This window comes from Carassius auratus, chromosome 8, assembly GCF_003368295.1.
Source record: "Carassius auratus strain Wakin chromosome 8, ASM336829v1, whole genome shotgun sequence".
In the NCBI taxonomy this organism is placed as follows: Eukaryota; Metazoa; Chordata; class Actinopteri; order Cypriniformes; family Cyprinidae; genus Carassius; species Carassius auratus.
In genome coordinates, this window is record NC_039250.1 from 22,851,540 (window position 1) to 22,870,696 (window position 19,157).

The window sequence follows — 19,157 nt, forward strand, 5'->3', positions numbered from 1 at the left end:
TAACAAAAGAGATGTTCGGCTGAATGATGTGCCATTCAGTTACTTGTTCATATGGCTAAACAAATGATGGATGAGATAGTTTTAAAAAAGTTTTAAGTTTTAAAAAAGTGATTACCTTTATCTATTTGTTATATCTTACCCTGGACCAGTCATTAAGGTCAGAATAAATAAGCTTTCCATTGATGTATGGTTTATTAGGATAGGATAATATTTAGCTGAGATACAACTATTTGAAAATCTGAAAACTGAGGATGCAAAAAATTTCTAAGTATTGAGAAAATCGCCTTTAAAGTTATCCAAATTAAGTTCCTAGAAATGCATATTACCAATTGAAAATTACGTTTTGATAAATTTATGGCAGGAAATTTACAAAATATCTTCATGGAACATTATCTTTATTTAATTTCCTAATGATTTTTGGCATGAAAGAAAAATCAATAATTTTGACCCATACAATGTATTTTTCGCTATTGATACAAATATACCCCAGTGACTTAAAACTGGTTTTGTGGTCTGGTGTCACGTATGTATACCTCAGTATATTAACTAATTTGCAAAAGCTGAATAATTGATCAAAGCCTACTGATTAATCAGTGGAATAATCATTAGTCAATTAATCAGTTTAATAGTTAGATTAATAGATTCAATGCTCATCATGCATTTATTTGATCAAAAATACAGTAAAATCAGTAATATTGTGAAATATTGCTACAAAAAAAAATAATAAATAATAATCCAATACACAACACATTTTATTATAATATTTATTTTAAAACTTAAAACTTTAAAATACTTTTCCTGTGATGGCAAAGCTGTATTTTAAATGCCTTAATTATATACACAAACACACATATGCATACATACGTGCATACATACTGTACTAGTGCTGTCAAATGATTAATTTGATTAATCACATCCAAAATAAACATTTTTGTTAATATAATGTGTGTGTGTTCTGTGTATATTATGTATATACAAAATACACACACATACAGCGTATATTTTGAAAATATTAACATCTATATATTTATATTCATATCATTTGTAAAAATGTATTTAACACACAAATGCAATTTTTTTGTAAATATTTACATGCACGTGTGTGTATTTATATATACATAATAAATACAAATAGTACACATATAATATGTGAACAGAAACTTTTATTTTGGATGCGATTAATTGTTTGACAGCACTAATACATGCATATGATAACAGCCCCACACTCTTCAGAAAAAGCAGCTGGTTTCTCTGAAATGGGACTTTTTCGACAGTGTTGAGTGGTCCATTTCCTATACAAGAGCACTTTACGCTTCCCCCTCTTACTCACACTATCATAAGAACGCTGTCTGCAGACTGCTTGGAGTTCAAATTATTTGAATAAAATTAAATTCATTCCCAATTCACAATAAATAAATGAAAACACTCATCTGCTTCCCCTAGCCATGATTTGCAGACTGATAATGATGATGAGGTACGAAACCATTTAATTTCTATCATCTCGTGCAGTCCATGAATATTTATGTCATCAGAAGAACGGCAGCTCTGCTCAGCCTCTAGAGCACTGTAACAAGTGCGTCATGAACACACACAGAGGAAGAAAATGAGCTGAAGAACACAAAGATGGAGGGAAAACAAGAACTTCAATCTGCAACAAGGCTCATACTTACAAACCAGCTATTTCAGAATTAGTCAGCAGGTATTGTTCAGGCTTTATGTAAACAAATCTGATTTATATGCCGGTACAATGAATATAAGTGGAGTGATTGATGATATTTAAATCAAAGTGAAAGACAATATAATATTGTCCTGGGTGGTTCTTCAGCCTTCAGTCACTTCAGTCACTTTTGGCCATGTGGACTTAAAATAATGCAAGTTTAAACACAAACTCTCATAGTTTATCAGTCTACTGACAATGTCCAACAGTTAATATACATGCATCATAAGTGTCATGTTTTCACATTTTTCCAATATGATAAAAAACTAATTTACATCATTTAAAAAATATACTTAATTTACTAGCATTCTGTGGAGGAAATGACAGTTGTATAAAAAATAAAAAGTCACTTATGTTAATATTCCTCTCTAATGTTTCTTGATTTTTCTTATGTGGTGAAATTACACAACTGCCGGACACGTTTTTGTAAGGTTGATAAATTATTGCCATACTATAATACTTAACAGTTTTTTTTTTGAGTTTTGTTTTTGAATTATAACAGTTTCTATGTAACAACCTAAGGCCGAAAAGTGCCTTAAATTGAAAAAGCACCTTCATTTAAATTAAAATAACACAAAACAATTGTAATATCTCTTCTCACTGCCTAAAATAGGTTTTTAAGAAGACACCTCTGTGAAATCTTTGTGTATGTGTGTGTACGAGTGTTAAACTGTGAAGTGTTAAATCTATTACTGATGCCATAGCAGGAGTATTTACACCACTAATGAAGCTCTGCTGTCACAAATTGAGAAGTTCATTACATTCCTGAAAACCTTATTAAGCCAAGTGTCAACATTTCAGTAGCCCACATGGAGTTAAAAGCCTATTAATTGAAAATAGACTGGTGCCATGTCATTTAGTATTTAGCTCTTATTCTTTGAAACCACAATAATGGGGAAGACCGCTGACTTTGGCAATGGTCCAGAAGACAATCTTTTGCTGTGTTTCCACCTAAATTACCCAGAACAATTGTACCAGGAACTTGTTTTTGCAGGAACTTTTTACCCCCAGACTTCTTGCTTTCTGTGTTTCTACCGCGGTCAAAAGTACCTTGAAGATTAGACAAATAGTCTGGTGACATAGGTCTGTGTGCGTTTCTCAATACAAAGTATTGGAAAATTTCGGACTTGCATCCTCGGTAGTTCGAACTTTGTGAGTTCGAGTCAGGAGTGTGATCTCCCGCGGATGGGACGACACAAGTCCGGTAATTCTGCAAACAGCAGCGTACTTGATAACATCAGTCAGCTTGCCTTGGCTACTGCAATTTTCCTCACTGTATATTTATAATAAGACAAAATATGATATCAAACACCACTGCCTCGTTTCGTTTTCATTTAAACATAATAATAGCCAATTATTAATGTAGCTCAAATGTAGCTCAAATGTAGCTCATGGAAAATGTGTAGGCCTATATAGCTTACATTACAATGAAACAAAATATTATATCAAACATTGATATAATGTTTTATTTTCATTTTAACATATTAATAGATTGATTGAATAAAGACCAAATATTACCGCTTAGATTTACCCAAAACAAATTATGTTTTATGTTTAACCACTAAAGAGACATCAGAGCCAGCGGCAAATGTCAGAAGGACTAGCCGAGTTGAGATTGCTCTTGTCAGTAACATGAGCACTGAGCTCCCGCTAATCACGTGGAGCTGATCGTCTCCAAAATCGACAAAATACATTTTAACATTGGCGCTGTCTTTATAAATAAACCGCAGATTTGAGTTTTAAACAACTACATTCTCACCTGAAATAACTTTAAAACTACTTTTCATGACACAATAATGTAGCTCATGGAAATGTGGAGGGACGCATGAGGAAGTGACGTCCCTTGCGTCTGCGCAGTGCGACCTGATGCAGCCGCTAAAGTGAGACACAGGCAACAGAAATACTGCTAAATAATAATAAAAACGCAACTAAACGAGGTGGAATAATGTTATAACATTTCGTTTCATCTCTTTTGGTCAACGAAAATGAAGAGACATTTTAGCATAGTTTTTAATTCGTAAACCCCATTTAGTCTCTTTTTTTATTCATCAACAATATTGCATTATACATTTAATTATAGACATTGTCACATGACCAGCATTTACACTGTGTTCCACAGCAGGAACCAGGATATAAATAAAGTTCCATGTAAAAATTTGCCCCTCAGAAAGTCCCTGCCCACAAGGTAGCACTTTTTCAAATGTCTGTAACTTTCGGGGGCGGGACTTGTGTGCTAAACATGCTGATTGGTTGAATTCACGCAGCATTGTGATTTCAACTACCATTTATTCTAATAATTTAAAAATATTACTGTTATTCTGTAATGAAAAGTATTGAGTGCATAAATGAACATTAAAGAACCTGAACTTTTCCTTTTTTTTTTCTATTTTGAGATATCAAAGTCCTTTCAGGCAAGTTGTGCCACTCCACCGCCATCTTGGCAACGCCTCCGGGCAGCTATTTCAAAATAACAAGACCAGCTCCTATATAAATGAATGGGCAGAGAGTCAGAACTGCACTTTCACTGGTCATAAAAACAGCATGTATAGAAACAGCAGTGAAATATGATTAAAAAAAATTGATGACTTTGCCCCAAAATAAGGTTTAAAATGCTTTTTCCCCACAGGTTATACCTTTACTACGCAAGCACAAGGGTTCCTCAACTGTGCGCATACGTCAGTGGAACCAGACGATAGGCTTAAATGTTTCCCGGCTTGACTGTTAAAAGCAGATGATTGGCTTTCCAGCGGGAGGGGCGGGACATGTGCACACAACCGCCATCTTTGCCGTTACGGGTTTTCCTTATATAGTTGTATTGAGGATTGAGGAAGTGACTCTTATATCTGACTCTATTCATAAAAATTGAAACAATCAAACAAACAACAACAACAACAACAACAACAAAAAGTGTTTGAAATGTTTTACTTTACGTGTTAACTTTTTCACGATGGTCTATTTTTTTGAGATGCACATGTTTGTTCACAGTGCTGTAATGCTTCATTTTATGTTTTTTTTTTTTTTTTTTATAAAAAAAGTTGGCAAAGTCTGACAGCACAGTGTGATGTCAATTAAGGCATGGCAATGGCATTCATAAATCAAAATAAAGCCACTTTCAGGCAATCATTATGTCTACACTGCCATTACTGGAGTTTATGTAAAGACGCCATAAAAGTTAAATCTAAATATTATAAAATATTTTATTTTTTGCCAAGAAGGAACAAAGTGCTAGGTTTCTCTGAAATCTATTACTGATACCACAGGGAACAGTAAAATGAATATTTGTGGAGCTTGTATTCAAATCCATGTTTGAGCATAATTAGCTGGGAATCTTTGGACTAATGCAGTCAGACTGAATTATGATCTAATCCTGCTTTGACTAAACCCTGCTCCCTCTGAGAATATAATGACCAGTCCATTAAGGCATGATTAAACAAGCTGCCATACAGCTACTTCAAATCTTTTTCTCCCTTCCAGTTTCATGTCAGTATTATATAGGCTGTACAAGCAACCTGAACGGCAATTAAATGGCATTAACTACAAATTTCTTTTGAAGTATTTTAAATCTTAAAGCAAATGCATTTTTGGTGAAAAACCTTTGGTGTAATAGTACAAAAGAACATTTACAGACACTTTTATCAAATGCATATTACAAATGAGAAAATGTTTTTAGTTAGTTAGTTAGACAGTCACTCATCAAACACAAACCATTATAGCAAAATAAATAAATAAATAAAATTACAATAATAATAATATATAGATATCTGCATAAAAGCAGATGAATAAGTGGAATTTCAAGACATAACTAAGAAACTGTTTAGTGCTTATTATGATGCTGTGAGACCATTTAAATATGTAGGGACAGTGAGTGACAGATACAAGGTCTTGCTTGTGCACCGAAGTGGGAAACAAATCTTATAATTTCGTCCCTTGTGCCAGATAGCATCGTTTTAATATTCAGCCATTGTTCCTTGCTCCATTAAGACATTAAGAGCTGATCTGAGGCCTCAAAAATTGTTCAGTGAGTGAGTGCTCAAGAGTGCAAACGGCCAACGGCCAAGCACAAAGCACAATGAAAAATAAAAAAATAAAAATAAAAAAACACCTATCAACTGAACAGATGTGTGCAGGGGATTGATAAAGCAATTATATGTGAAAATGAAAATAAATAAATAAACAAACACAATTCTATAAATCTCACACAGCTGCCATTCTTTTTCACTGGCATTAAATCAAGACAAGCGATATACAGCCTCTCGAAGAACCAACCCAACCTCAGTGGATTTTCTTCATTAAATTATTTCTAAAAAGGTCACATAAAAAGGTCAGCTGTAGCTTGAGGCAACAAACCAAAGTAAGAGTACATACAATTCCATTAACAATATGAAATATTACTAAATCAATGTAAGATTTGTCTGGTCAACATGAAGCCACATTTCTAAAAGAAACTCAAACAAGCTAAAAGGCAGACATTTTGCCATCAATGTTAACAGCAGCTTCACATATGCATCTGCTTTCATAGAGGTGATGATAATGCTACAATAATTCAACTGAAGTAGATAATTAGATGTTCCTTTTTTTTTGTAGAGATAGTTATGTAATTAAACTGCCTTTTAGAATGTATAATGTTTGTGAAACTCTCGCTCGTTTGCTTGCCATAATATAAATGGCTATTCAACTGATAAGGAACATAGTAATATTTTTATTTACAGAAATGAACTCTTTCATGCAAAAGAAAAAACCTGCTTCATTCTATACTATTTCTTGAAGTAGGATATTAAAGTGAACCAGATTTTCAAATGGTGCCATCAGTGTTATGATTATTATAAACTGTCCTCTCCCTGTAGGGTCTCTTGTTATGAACAGACATACAGAACATGCAGGACAAAGACATGTCACAGATTTCCACTACAACAGACATTTTAGTTCATTCAGTCTAACTGTAAATCAGATCTTGTGACTGGAAACAAAAGAGACTGAAAGAGAAGTTTTGTAAAGGTGATCTGCGGAGATTAATAGCCAGAAAAGACCTTGATCTTTAAATTTGAACATTTATTTCAACAATGTAAATGTAGTATTTTAATTGAATGAAGAAAAAAAACAGTTTTTTTTTAATATAAAGGGCCCTTTAGATAGATAGACAGATAGACGAACGGATGGATAAATAGAAAGAAAGAAGATGGATGTACAGACAGGCCAACCAACAGACGGATAGACGTGTACAGACAGACTCAATGAGACATGGACAGATAGAATGACAGAAACAGACAGATATAATGACAAACAATAAATAGATAAGATAGATGGACACACCGAATGATAGACAGATAGAATGGCAGAATGATACACAGAGGCAAATAAAGTAAGACAGAACGATAGGCAGATAGAATAAAAGACAATAAACAGATACTACAGACAGACGGATGGACAGATAGAGAGACAGATAGACTGATGAAAAGACAGAACGACAGAACAAGAAAATGTAAACAACAGAATGGCGGACAAACAAAACGATAGACAGATAGAATGACTGAAAAATGGTTGAAGAGACAGAATGACAGAACGATAAATGGACAGATAGAGCAACAGAATGATAGAAGACAGACAGAGAGGTAGAACAACAGAATGATAGAAGGCAGACAGAGAGGTAAAACAACAGATGACAGATAGATGGATGGATAGATGTATGCACTGACAGAACAAAAGACAGATGGACAGACTGACAGATAGAATGGCAGATAGACAGATAAAACAACAAAACGTTAAACTGACAAAATGACTGACAGATAGAATGACAGAATAAATGGAAACTGCAGACAGACAGACAGAGACAGACAGAATGATAAATGGACAGACAGAACAACAGACGGACAAACTGATCGACAGACATAATGATAGACGGACAAATTTAATGCTAGACAGGCAGATAGAATAACAGAGCGATAGACAGACAGAACAATACAAACATAAAATGACAGATGGACAGATAGATACTGCAGATAGAATGAAAGGTTGAAATAATTACAGATATTACTACAGACAACTAAATTTCCAGCGGTCTGTTAGAGAGACAGACCGAAAGATGGATGTTCATTTTTTATTTTTTATTATTATAAAACAGAAGTACTACTTTGTTTTCACAAAGCCAGTGGATTCTGACTTTGTACATAACTCTTTGTTCATATTTGAGTAGTGCTTCTAAAAGTTTAGTCCTATAAAAATGAGAGAATTTTTCATGCCTTTGAGGGCTTGTTATGAGATGTAGACAGCGCTCCATTTCTAGAATCTCTCATGGGCACTGATCTTTGCTAAAGGCTTGTGGCTATGACTCTTTGACACAGCCAATAAACACTGCTAACAGCCTGAGCATCTAGGCAAAGAGATTCAAAGAGGCAGATGGAGTGTCATTTGATGAGATAAAATCCAGACAAACAGCATATCTATAGCGTTATATGTGTTTCACAGCATGTCAGAAACAGCAGACGCCTCATTACTCGTCCTTGCAGTAACGACCATCCGCAAGTATGAAAAAACACACACAAGTGCACGCTCAGCAGTTTCAAGTGAGACAGACTAAAACGTTGGCAGTCGGGAAATTTTTTTCCACCTCTGCAGAAAATCAGTCAAAGGGTCGTTGAAATGTCCACAAGGTGAAATCAAACTCGGTTTGAGATAATCTATGGGCTTTTGCTGCTGGGGTCAAAAAAAAAAAAAGAAAGACAATTCGGTGAACGTTTCTACTGCAGGGCCTGATAAAACTGGGGGTGGAAAGAAGGGACAATTCCAGTGCTGTCAGTGTCATCAACTGCTGCCATCAGTAACAGTGAAATAACTCTCTATGGAAACATATTTCTTGAAAAAGCAATGACTTTCGTGCCACTGTGAAGTGCTGTAAGTAAAGCAAACAGGCTTAGGCATCAGCCCGATGGCATTTCCGACATTCACCGGCGCTATCAAAATAGCCACACAAACGTGAACCAAATTTCCTTAGGTTATTAAAACCGCTGCAAACGATTTGGCATTTAAAAGGTAAATCTCACGGCCCTAAGTCTACTTATTATGGGATTTCTGTTGTGTACGTGTGAGAATAAGCATGGTGACCTCATCCTCAGGAGTAGGAGTATTTACACCGCTAATGAAGCTCTGCTGTCACAAATAGAAAAGTTCATTACATTTCTGAAAATCTTATTAAACCAAGTGTCAACATTTCCATTATGGGTTCTAACCCCCAAGCGGGCTACGAGAAAAGTCACTGAACTCCTGTAACTTTGCAGGTCTAATAGCACAGAGTAAATGTGTAAAGCACCAACCCAACCCACTGAATAAAGCCATTTCAGATCATTTCAGAGTTCTTAGAGGTGCTGCAATTTTACATACATTTTCATTATTGCTTAATCAAAAACTTTTTCTACGAAATGTTGAATATAAGCTAAATAAGCAGGAACTCTATATTTGTTTAGTATCCTGATATAAAATCATTGCTTTAGCAAGTTGAGCAGTACTTCTGTATGCATTTGTGTGTGTGTGTGTGTGTGTGTGTGTATACATAATATATATGGTATATATATGGTATATATATGGTATATATATGGTATATATATGGTATATATATATATATATATATATATATATATATATATATATATATATATATATATATATATATATATATATATATAAACACAAAAAAAGGTCAAAAAATAGGTCCAAAAAATCAAGGTTACATTGAAACACATAAAATGGTAAATAGAGCTAGTAAATGGAACAGGATTCACAGAAGGTTCTTTAAAATGCTCAAATGTAACTTTTAGAAATTTGAAATGCTAGAAAACCTGGAAAATTCAGTTTAAAGTGCAGGGGGAAAAGTGTATTTGTTTTATACACACAATACAAAACAGAGAAAAGCAAGGCCTTTAGTAGTAGCGAAAAAAAAAAAGGTAGAATACCTCCGATTCAAGATATATCTGAAAACTTATTCAGGTTCAACATTTGCTTTGGAGTTCAACTAAAAGCTTTAATAGTAGGTCTTAATTTAAGTTTGACCTCAACTACTTTCAGATACAAGCATCTTGTTTTCTATAGCAAGTGATCCCAGACCAATTTCCACCTTTAAAAGCTAAATGTACTACTAAAGCTATTTCACTGTAACAGAAAGCAAATGGGAGTGCCACAGAAAACCAGCTCAGCATCACACACCTGCTCCAGATTCAGAGAAAGACAGTAGTGTAGTCAGCAGGAGGGCCGTGGCAGGAGCCTCTCATCCCAGACCTCAGCAGATGAGGAGCTGCGAACAGTGAGAGATGAGGAAAGTGAGCTGTTTGGCGCACAGCGAGAGATCTGCTCCCATGTCGAACAGCGCTAAGAACACAGAGTTACAGCAGATGATGAGATTTCATCATTCAGGCAGATAAGCTGGCCCAAACGCTGTGCTGCGTTCGCTAGAGTGCTGGCGACAACCTGAAACTTTTTCTTTCACACTGTCTCGAGGAGTTATTTTTACTTTTCTTGTCACACTGCACATTTTTAAAAGCGATACAGCTATGAATACGAGATGATAGGGTTGTCATAATAACGAAACGTAGTCAGTATCAATACCAGTGAAATACAGTGATGCAACTACAAAACTATGCTACTCAAAAAATTAATAATTTAATAATTAATTTTCAAATGACTTCTAACAGATAAATGACTGATATTCTATGCAATTTTCTAAACACACTAAAAATAAAGGACAAAAAAATAGGCCTATATATAGCCTATATAACAATATAATTGCCTTTTGTTCATATATTTTAAGTTTTTTACCAAAGTATTTTCAATATCTGTAGATGATTCGGATTCATTTCCGGTCAGAGGCCATCCTCATTCCAATCAATAGAGAGAAATAATTTTTTTCCCATAACTAGCTTCCCAAAGAATGGATGAAAGAGATGGAGTCTTAACAGGCCCTTGTGCTAATATTACCATCAGCACCTGAAAGAGACGAGGACAGGAGAAATGAGCATGCAAATGGAAAAATCGCTTCAATCAGCTGCCTCTCTTTGCATTTCAATGTGCCGGCAGATGCTTTAATGAAACACTTTCTCTTATTCTCTCTCTCGTGCTGACCTCTTGCAACCCTCGACTCCAATGGCTATGCGTCTTTCGGACCATTTGAGGTTATGAGAGATGTTGGCCTAACGCCTGAACGGCTCCTCTTGAGCGGACACTTCTGTGTGACATTTCCCAGAGGCTATGGTGGTGGAATGGAAGCGGTGATGCAAGCATATTTAATTACAGTGCCCCAATCAAACCGTTAATTATCTAATTCTAATACAACCCCAGGGAAGCAAAACAAGCAATTTTTGTGTCGCCTCAGTCACTCTGTAAATCAATGTATTCACATCTTAGAAACAATTCTATTACAACCAAAATAACATTTAAGTGAATTAAAAATACGAGAGTAAGAGACAACCACTAAAAGGATATAGCTGAGCAGAATAAAGAGTTCAACAACTGCCGACCAGAATAAGAAACTGCCTTGAACCCTAGAATAACACCTTGAATGAAAGAGTACATTAAAAGTATTAACTGCTGATTGACAATCAAACTTACTTCACACACACACACACACACACACACACACACACACACACACACACACACACACACACACACACACACACACACACACACACACACACACACACACACACACACACACACAAAAACATTTAATTTCACCTCAGGATTGAGGTCAACTTAGTTAATATTCAGCCAACAAGAATTGAGAAAATTGGAGAGGATGAACTAAGTTCTGCTTTGTAAATTCTGCAGTACAAATCAGTGAAATGTATTTCAAGGCCATACAGCAGTTAATGTTTGTCCGTATTAAAAAAGCAAACTGGAAAGGGCAATTATTAGCTAAATCAGGGGTTCTTAACTATCATGTGGACTATTATAACAATGTCCTTACTACCTCTGTGGGCCTTGTACGTGTCAGTTACATTGCTGTCTATCAGGGTCTGTGAGCTTTAAAATTAATCAAAAATATCTTAATTGGAGTTCCGAAGATGAACGAAGGTCTAAAGGGTTTGGAATAACATGAGGGTGAGTAATTAATGACAGAATTTGTATTTTTAGGTGAACTATCCCTTTGAGTGTTCTGAAGCCCAAAAGTCACTCCTTGAAATATAAGTCAGATTCACTGAAATTATATGACTCAAAAGAAAAAAAATGGGATCTCACTACTTCTCTCATGAAAACAAAAAAGAAAAGTGATTGGCAGATGATACAATTTCAGTAAATAACAAATTCCAGTCTGCTGCTCTGATAAACCTTCGAAAGACTTATAGGAATATAGTGTACCACTTTCATGATACTCTAATGGTGCATTTGCATCCTTTTTGGAGCTTAACCAAACAAGTGTTTATACTTAGTCCTTAGTCTTTATACACCTCCATTAAATTAAGAGGAGTGTACAGGAAATTTTTCACTTTTTGTAATTTAGAGCAAAAAAATCATATGACTTTGTAATGACGCAGGGATAAGGAAATACAGAAAAATAATGGCAAAATATACCGTTTAAAAATGATTTCAAAGGATTGAGGTCAACAAGAATTTAAATAAAGATGATGAATTCAGCCAGAAAAGTCTGTGACTTGCATTTCAGGGCATGTCCGTTTGACAGTTAAATTGGCATTGGCTTTCATCTTGATATTTAATTTAAAAAGAAAGTGGACACTTAAAAGGCAACTAATGACCAAGCAGGGAGGACATATTCTGGAAGATCCTCAAAAGCGCAGGTGTGATGGCAGGGCTGTTCTCTAGTCACCAACCAGCATGAAGAGAAAGATCATGCCATTTAGAAAGCCTTCATTTAATATGCAATACCCTTTTTCAATCAAATACGTTGCTAGGTAATCATGACAAAAAAATACTTTAAATGACAGTAATATTACAATGAAAGAACTATGCTTTTAGTGCCCATGGAAACTACAGTGGCATCAATTCATAAAAAGGCCTGCTGCAAGCCAAACATCTTCCATCTTTAAACAAAATATTCAATCTTTCATAAAAGCATTCCAGAAAATGAATGGGTGCCGCTAAATTTGTTGAAGTGCTGCTATTTTGGATCCAGAGGCTACAGAGGAGTCTTTGTGCAGGTCGGGTTATTGTACAGAGCGACTCTCTGTCTTGATACAAGAGAGATAGAGTGACTCAGAGAAAATGATAAATGGACAGCGGGGAACAACAACAAATCCAGAGAGCGAGTCTGAAGCCTTGAACTTAAAGGGAGCAAATGAACCCTCTTCAAAAAAAATGAGCGAAGAGAATGAGATGACTGACAGAATGGAGAGAAAAGAAATTCACTCAGAAGGGAGATAATAATGGGGAGTGTATGAACTTCAGCAGTAGAAAAGAAATCTACAGTACGGTAAATACAAAGTAGCATTGGGCTTTTCACAGACAATATCGATTATTATGTAGGACACACAGTTTAAACCCGGAGCTGGAGATAAATTAATATATGCATAAGATTCCTCCTGACTCAGCGTCTTTTTTTTTTTGCTTGAGAGCACGGCTAAGTGTAATGTGGCAGTTATATATAAAAAAAGGGTTGGTTCCATTCACCTGAGGCACGACTCCAATGATTCATGCTATCAATGTATCTGGACAGGCAATTTGTCACACAAATCTTTTAAGCATTACGTGTCACTAGCTGACAGGACAAAGTATCCAACAACTGGAAACCCATTTAGATTGAGGGCAGGTAATACCACTGCAATGCTTTAGCTGTATTCCTGAGGCTAGGAATGATTTGAACAAAAATAAGGACTGAATTGAAATGTGACACCCATATCCTCAAGTATACCTTTGAAAGGTCAATGGATTGTGTAAATTTCAACCTATTTAAAGGCTATGTAATATAATACATGAAAATGTTTTGTTAATATAAAAGTGTGAACAAATTTACTCTCAATTCAGAATGGAAAAACTCTTTTAAAAAACTTTTAAAAATGTAAATACTAAATATGTTTTTTTTTTTATTGTAATATTGTTCCAGTCTTCAGAGTCAGATGATCCTGAAGAAATTCTAAAATGATGGTTGCTGCCCAAGAAACATTTAATGTTACTACCAATGTTGACAAAACTTTTGCAGTACTAATAAGCACTAATCATTTTTGTGAAACAGTGATAGGCACCATCATGACACAGAAACTGCACTATTCAAAATTACAAATGGCTTCTTGCATCAGACCAAAGCTGCATCTGCCTTCCTACAGTAGTTTTACTTGATCTTAATCTGCATTTGACACTGTAGCCCACAACATACTCATAGACTGATTACAAAATTAAAAAGTATTCAGTGACAGGCATTGAAATTATTTAATCCTGCATGTTTGACCGTTACCTCTTTGTTTATTCAAATGAGGAATCATCTAAGTTAGTAAGTATGGAGTGCCACAAAGATCTGTCCTGGACCCATCGCTGTTTTCAGTATACATGCTGCCTCTTGGTAATATTATTAGAATACATGGGTTTCAATTGCTGCTGTGCCACTTTTTTCTTGCATCCCATAATGAGGACTAGGATTCAGACAGTGTAGCCATATCCAAATTGGTTGCTATAGTGATGTTCTATTCATCAACAGTATGCCACTAGGTAACCCTCATGTACAACTGTGAGCGACAAGCTAGCTGTGTGAAGAGAGCTGACAGAAAGCTGGAAATTTGTCCTCTCCTTATGTTCACCGCAGTGGCCAGCTGCAGAGTAGGACCCATGCTGTGAACAAAACAGCATAAGAGCTGGAGGAGGGTGCATGCCACATTATTCTGTGCTGCCCTCACCATCGGCATTGCAGAGCAGCGTGGAGTGCAGAGGTGAAAAAGCCACATGAGTCACATGTGGTTTTTGGAGCATTTTATGACAGATTTGAACTTTTTATGCACTGAAGGAATTATCAACAGTTTGTGGTGGCCAAAATTGTAAGAACACCTGACAGATGACTTCTGACTTTTTTTTTTTTGGCCTCCAAAACAAGATTTTATTTCATAAAGTTCATAAAACATGCAGATGGTTTCTCTGAGCACAACAAATAGCAGATGAAGTGGGTTGTACTGTTTTTTATCCACTTTTAACTTTAATATTTGGTATATCCAGCTTTTGCATCAATTACAGAAGCACATCTCTCTGGCATAGTGTCAATATATTACCTGAGAACAACACTAATGTTGTCCCATGCCTTCTGCAACTCAAGCCAAAGGCTTTCCTGTAATGGACAATAGATCTGTTGAGTTTATTTTCCAATTCGCCCCATATTTGCCCAATGGGGTTGAGGTCCGGACTTCGGGGGCCATCATTTTCAATGCTCCAGCAGATTTCTTCTGTCACACGTAGTTCTGTTTTGGTAATAGTTCATTTAATGGGTATTGTAATGGCCAATTCAATAAAAACAAAATGAACCTCTTAAATATGTCAACTGTTCTAACAATTTTGCCCACCACAGTGTAATATAATATCATATCATAACACATTTTAACAGAATTCAATCTTTAACAATGCAGAGGAAGCAACAGGGCCCAATAGGTAACAATGAAAATTGAATGAAATCAGAAGAGTTAGAGATATGGGATCCCAGTGATATATATTCATATAGGCATATAAATTGTATAAAACTGTGACAGTATAGATATGAAGATCAGACCCTATTAGAAGAACAGATGCAGAAATACTGAGAATATGAAACGGAGAGAGTGTAAAAGAGAGAGAGAAAAAGGTCTTTAGAAACATAAGTGAGAATATAATTAATATTATAATAAAAAGGGTGAGTTAGGGAGTGGGTAATATGACAAAAAATATAATATCATGATTTTTTTTTCAGGAAAGTCTTGATTCACGATTTGATACAAATTCTGTCATGTTGGTTCTACTGTTTTGCAAGTAGTCTGAGCAGTGCAGCCAAACTAATTTTCCTATTTTAAAAACAAAGACTTACAAGTTAAATATCTAAAATAAGAAGGAATTGCTAAAATTTAGGCCAAAGTGGGGAATAATAATAAAACAAAAAACACAACAACACATTTTTTCATTATTTTATCTGTCATTAAACAACATCTGATAGGGTTTAAAGAGTTTTGAAGTTCAGGAAATTGTACAAATTGATTAATTTGCCAATTCTAATAATAAGGATTGAAATCAAACTTTATTTATTTATTTGCAAACTGCTGTATCTATAATGCTTTGTTGAATTGACAAAACTTGGCATGGACAGTGCCAACTAATGAACACCTAGGGCCCTATTTCAACGACCTTAACGCAAAGTGTAAAGCGCACGGCGCAGGTGCACTCAGAGCGTGTCCGAATCCACTTTTGCTATTTCAATATATATCCATATATATTTTAATAGCCTACAAAAAATAATTATGCATTATTAAGAGCATGTTAGTATAAAAACTGTATACTAACACGCTCTTTAAATAACAAAGAAAAAACATTGCGCCAGACTTTAGACCAGGTTTGAGTTGGTCTATGGCGCAGTCTATTTTCAGCTCCTTAAAATGGCAATGCCCCAGCAATGCGCCTGAACACACCTCTTTTTAAGACCAGCATGCCCATGGGCGCACAAATGCATTGCTAAATAAACAGTTTAGAAGAACAGCATTTATTGAAATATTTCATAACATTATAAATGTCTTTATCATCACTTTGGATCAATTTAAAGCATCCTTGCTAAATGTATAAATTTTCCTCTAATTATTAAACATATGTATATACAATGGACAATGCTACTTTCACAGTCACAAAATATAAAAATGCACAATCACAAGGCTAAAAAAGCCTTTCAGTAACTACAATAAAACAATAAAAATGGAGAATCAATTGTTGTAGAACCCATGGATAAATTGTGCACTGTAAACGCATCTTGTGTGGAAGCACAATGTGTTGCTTCTGCATATGGCACTGCACTAATAGTTATAAATTATAATAGTTATAAATATTTATAAATAAAGTAAAATTAGGCAGTTAAGTAGGCAGCATGAAAAATATTAAAACCGTCTTGTTGTTCTCAAAATCTCTGTATTATGAAATTACAGATATGGACATTTGGACAAAATTACACTACCACACCGAAAACATTGCAGTCCTGCAGATTTTCTAACTTGGGAAGCATATTATATTACGAAGACTATTATTAAATGTACAGTAACAATTGATGACCTCATTTTTTTTTTTTTTAACTATACAGTCAAAAAACACTTTTCAATTCATGATGCCACAATTCATCTACAAAACCCATTTCAACCATTAAAGCATACACTTTTTAATTCAAATACTTTTCACTGGAATTGTACAAAAGTCATAAAGACCTAGGGACTGGGTTGAAGCTTTATTCCTAAATTAAACCTTTGGCTCAGAAACATTCTTGGAGACTTACCACAGCTCCAGACCGTCTTCCAGCAGGTAAACATGAGGGGGCTGAGAAACCTCTGTGCTGAGCTGGATAACAGGTAGGAGGAAGGAATCTTGCTTTCTGCTCCCAGACCTTGAATAACACAAAAACATTTCAACCCATTATACAAGGATTAGGGAACACTATACTCACTCAACTTTTCAAAATAAACTCTAACAAGCTTGGGCTTCTCCTACAAGTGTTTTTGAATCGCTGAATATTAGCTTTATTACACAGTCCTACCAAAACAACAGGCTGTGCGATGAAGATGCAAGCAAAAAACATTTGTATTCAGATAAAATTGTGATAACAGGTTGTCAAGGGTATGCTGCCAAAATGAGTTTTCATTCCATTTTACAGTCAATCACAAGAAACAACATGTTCTGACTGAATAGCAGCACGTGCGATATTGTGTCAGATTTCCATGCTGTCTAGTACGGGAATCTCAAGAACACACCAGCGGCCATGTGTTTTCTGGGTTCACTCAAGGGCCTGGTCTTGAGTGCAGCCTTGCCCTCCCCTGAGAGAGATATGTCCACTCAGCCTCTGACTGATGAGGGTTCATCACAGAGACCACCGCAAAGGGCTCTTAAGTTCAGGGCATGACTACCTTCGACAGTCTGCTGATTCTGAGCTGTCACAGGTGGAGAACTCTGGGGGCTCAGAGAGGGTAGCAATGCAGTATCCGCAGGATCTAGGTGAAGCTTTGTATCTGTCAATGGGCCAATGATGAAAAAAATACAATAATCCAAGGATACACACTGTAGAAGCCAAAAGTCATAATTTAAAAAGACAACAGTGTATTGAACAATGGTAGTTTGAAAGTTGAGTGCAACAGTGTACTTTTGTCATGCGTCTGGATGTATTACTATCTAGATTGTATTAGCACCAAACTATAAAAGCTGGAGTTTTTGGTCAAAAATCATGAATAATGAGAATCTGGAAACCTGTCTGGAAAATCAGCATTTATTTTTCAAAGAGTAGCACAACAAACACCAACATGGTGTATTAAGTATTTCACTGATCATACAAATATTATTGTATTGTTATTTAAATTTTAATAAAGGTTTTTTTTTGTGTTTTTTTACACACCATGGTAATACGACTTTTGTGATCTAGGGAAATGAAAATACATTTTTACCTCCGTAATCAGAATTTGAAGACGAGTCCAAAGTATCAATTATTATACTGATTTAAAGGGGTCATATAACGTTGCTAAAAATAACATTATTTTGTGTATTTGGATTAATGCAATGTGTTTATGCGGTTTCAGCTTCAAAAAACATTATTTGCCACATAATGTACATTACTGTTGCTCCTCTATGCCCCGCCTTCTGAAACATGCTTATTTTACAAAGCTCATTGTTCTAAAAAGCGAGGTGTACTGCGCTGCATAAACATAAAACCATGTCTGCAGAAATGACAAGCGTTACTCTACACTGCTCAGAACTCACGTATGAATCATTAGTGGAAAATTATTTAAATATGAGCACGTACTTACAGACTGTGAGTCAGAAGCGCCAGACTGTCCTTGCAAAGTTAGAACTGCCCTACTTTATAGAAACAGACAACGGCATTGGCTAATCCCACAGGAAGCACTCTTCGTCCTCCGCAAAATGGGCTGCACAAATCTTTATATTTGGGTAGAACTGTTCCAGAACTGTGTTGTAAATACAACTTAACCACTGATTTCTAGTTTTGTCCTCTTTTGGAAGGCCAAACAAAGTAGTTTCGCTTCTAAAATCGCTAAAAATGACGCCTTCTTTCTTTGCATGAACATTTGGGGGGCATTATGCACATTTTCCCACATCGTGATGTAGAGATGTTGGGGCATGTTAGAATGAGCTGTTTTGGGGGGAGGTGGTAGACTCGTAACTTTTATAGATAATATATCTTTGGATTTGAAACTTTAGTCTTTGCAACTTTACAGATCTTCTTTATGCATCAAGAGCTTATAACACTCCAAAGAGAAAGGAGTGTTAAATCGTATCAAATTACCCCTTTAAACAA

The 19,157-nt window shown here is 35.5% G+C and overlaps 1 pseudogene; it reads right to left on the reverse strand.

Moving 5' to 3' along the window:
- The window catches only part of LOC113106823 (importin-11-like), a 118,624-nt pseudogene that overhangs the window by 26,952 nt on the left and 72,515 nt on the right, over positions 1–19,157 (reverse strand).